The following is a 4269-nucleotide window of genomic DNA, read 5'->3' as shown; positions in this document are numbered from 1 at the left end:
GACTAAGATTTAGGTTGTTTTTATTAGTGATTTGTATAATTGCCGATTCCAGTAAATTTCTTGAAACATCATTAGATCTAGCAATTACCGAGGTGTCACCCCAATTAATACAAGAGATTTTTCACTCAGATGGATATACAGTGCATTTGAAGTCTGGGCTGTTCTAACTGAATACATATGCTGCTTAACCCGAACACATAAATTTTTACTAGACTGACCAACGTAAAACGATGGGCAATCCTTACAAGGAATTTGTAAATGATGTTGTTATTTGTTACTGGGTGACTATTCTTAATTAGCATATCTTTAATGATATTGTTATAAGAGAACACTACATTAACATTAAATGATTTAAATATTTGATGGGTTTTATGTTTCAAATCCAGAAAATAAGGTAAGCTAAGTACATTTTTAGGGATTTCATTAATAGCAATATTATGAAACTTTTGATGAGCTTTTTGATAACATAAATCAATAAATGAGGTGGGTACAGAGATCGTTTCCTATCTGTATTCTATTCTTGGTCCAGGTATTGTGGACTCGTGATACGCAAAGCGCGTAGGAACATAGAAGAAAAATTGAAATTTTAATATTAAGATGGTGGCCAGAATAAAAATTTACATATGTTAAATTATTTGTGGGTTTTCTATAAATACTGAATTTGCATTGGAAAGATTCTCTATGTATTAATACATCTAGGAAAGGGATGACATTGTTATTTTCAATTTCAACAGTGAATTTTATGGATGGCACTAAATTATTCAATTTTAGACAGTAAATCATTTACATCGATACCACCAGGTAAGACTACTAAGATATCATCGACATATCGGTACCATTTAAGGGGATAAGTGTGATATTCGGGAGGTGTGTCTCTCAAAAAATTCCATATATATCTATATATATATATATATATATATATCTATATATATATATATATATATATATATATATGTATGCATATATATATATATTATATATATATATATATATATATATATATATATATATATCTATATATATATATTATATATATATATATATATATATATATATATATATATATATATATATATATATATATATACTATATATATATATATATATAGTATATATATATATATAGATATATATATATAGTATATATATATATCTATATATATATATATATATATACTATATATATATATATATATATATATATATATATATATATATATATATACTATATATATATATAATATATATATATATATATATATATATATATATAGATATATATATATATATATATATATAGATATATATATATATATATATATATATATATCTATATATATATATATATATATATATATATATATATATATATATATATATATATATACATATATATATATATATATATACATATATATATATATATATATATATATATATATATATATATATATATATATATATATTATATATATATATATATATATATATATATATATATATATATCTATATATATATATATATATATATATATATACTACTATATATATATATATATATATATATATATATATATATATATATATATATATATATATATATTTATATATATATATATATATATATATATATATATATATCTAATATATATATATATATATATATATATATATATATATATATATATATATATATATATATATCTATATATATATATATCTATATATATATATATATATATATAATATATATATATATAGATATATATATATATATATTTTATATATTTATATATCTATATATATATATATTATATATCTATATATATATATATATATATATATATATATATATATATATAATCTATATATATATATATAAGGTATGACAATCACCCATTCAATGAATTTAGTGCCATGATGTTGAAACAGCACATAGCAGCAGCCAAGCAAGAAAAGAAGGAAAAATTCAAGGAACTGGGAAGAACAAGGATCTCTTTCAATCATTCATCCCGGGCTGATTGGAAGGATCGCTCCGACGGGAAAGTTTACGAAAAACTACGTAGGACTACAGATGCCCTGAAAAGGAAACTTGGACAGAAAACTAAAAAATCTTATTGATAGCAGTGGATTGGGCTAATTGTGCACGTCAAGATTTTGTGTTGTTAACTTATCTAGTAAACAAATAAGTGAAAATGTTGTGAGTGCGCTTGGATATGGTTTATCTTTCTTTGTAACAAGTAGACCTTCTACTTTAATGATTGCGTCATCCATAAGTAAATTTGGAAAAACCTATTGTGACTTCCTCAAAAATCATGTTGACATGATTGTAAAGGTATTGTTTACAGAGCTGCCAACGTTAAGCAAGAAAGTAACTTCCCTGCTCGCTATAAGAAAAGTTTGACCGATCTTAAATAGGACAATATTATCCACATTACAAAAGCTGATAAGTCAAATTTTAGATAAAGCTGACTACATATCACGTATGCAAGCCTTACTAGATGATGATGTGACTTATAAAAAAAACTAACTCCCCTTGATAAAGTCATAAAAAACTTCAATAGCATAGTGAAAAATATCCTTAAAGATAAAACAGAACTACTAGGCAAATTGTCAGTCAAATCTCCTTCGCTACCTTACTTGTACGGATTAGTCGAAAACGCACGAAAGAAATAACCCTATGCAGCCTATTATCAGTATGTTGGTTCAATTTCATATAAACTTTCGAAATATCATCTAAGATCTTGTCCCCGTTACTGGAACCATCTCCGATTCTCATATATAATTTCCCTAGATTTAGTTGATAAATTAAACAAAATTGCTCTTTGCCCTACTGATAGATTCGTTAGTTTTGATGTATGTTCTCTTTTTACTAAAGTCCCTATAGACTCTATTTTAGAATATCTTAGTAATGAACTAACTCAGCATGAATTACCTCTACGTATAAGTCACATTATTTCACTCACGAGTTTGTGCATTTGTGATTGTAAGTTTATATTTAATGGTGAATTTTATCAACAAATATTTGGCATGGCAATGGGAAATCCTTTATCACCCACCACTACTCTCAAACCTGTACATGGAATTCTTTGAAAAACTCAACTTACCTAATATCATTTATATTCCTGTAAAGTGGTATCGTTATGTTGATGATATCTAAGCTGTTCTTCCTGTTGGTATTGATGTAAATGATTTACTCTCTAAATTGAATAATCAGGTACCATCGATTAAGTTTACCCTAGAATTAGAAAAAGACAATTGCCTCCCTTTCTTAGATGTTTTGATACATAGAGAACCATATCAATGTAAATTCAGTATTTATAGGAAACCGACCAACAACTTAACTTGTGTTCATTTCTTCTCAGGCCACCATCTTAACATAAAAGTATCAATTTTTTCTTCTATGTTTTTACGAGCATTGCGCATTGTCAGTCCTCAGTATTTGGATCAAGAAATTGAATACATAAGAAAAATAGGGAAAGATTTATGCTATCCTTCACATATATTAGATATTTGTGATAATAAAGCCCACAAAAAGTTTTATAGTGTAAGTAACACGCAGAAAGAAAATTCTAAGAACATTCTCAGTTTGCCTTATTTTAATGGATTTGAAACTATTAAATCATTGTTAAAAGCTCTTAATGTCAACCTTGTTTTTCCTATAATAACACACTAAAAGGAATATTAATAAAAAATGGCCCCAGAGAAAGCAACAACATAATATATAAAATTCCATGTATGGATTGTCCCTCAATTTATCTCGGACAGTCTAGCAAAGGCCTAGAAGTAAGTCTAAGCCAGCATAAATATTCAGTAAAAACTGGGCAAACATTTAATGCAATATTCATTCATTTAAGTGAAAACAACCACCGAATAAATTGGGTTGGTAGTTCAGTAATTGCAAGGTCAAGAGATGTCTTATCACAAAAATCTTTTAGAATCTGCTTTAATACAACTTACATTTCATTGAAATTTCAATGTTAGTCGTGGCCTTTTTCATTTAGACCCTTGTATTTGTAACATGTTTAAGAATGACCTCAAAGATATAATTACTGACTTAAACAAAAATCAGTTGCCTTAGAGTTATCTTTGTTGTAATGTATGTCTGACATGCATTGTGAATATGGTTTTGTTTACCAAGTTCTGAATAGCTGTCACCTATAATCCTTCAATTGTCTTGAAATTGTATCTGAGATGATTGTCTTAAACCTTTAATTGCACCCATTGTTTATGCTTATTTGGGAAGGTTTCTCATCTTCCAGGTGTGTC

Source organism: Macrobrachium nipponense, chromosome 14, assembly GCF_015104395.2.
Source record: "Macrobrachium nipponense isolate FS-2020 chromosome 14, ASM1510439v2, whole genome shotgun sequence".
NCBI classification, from domain to species: domain Eukaryota; kingdom Metazoa; phylum Arthropoda; class Malacostraca; order Decapoda; family Palaemonidae; genus Macrobrachium; species Macrobrachium nipponense.
The sequence above is the reverse complement of the archived record's forward strand: the minus strand, read 5'-3'. Positions refer to the sequence as shown.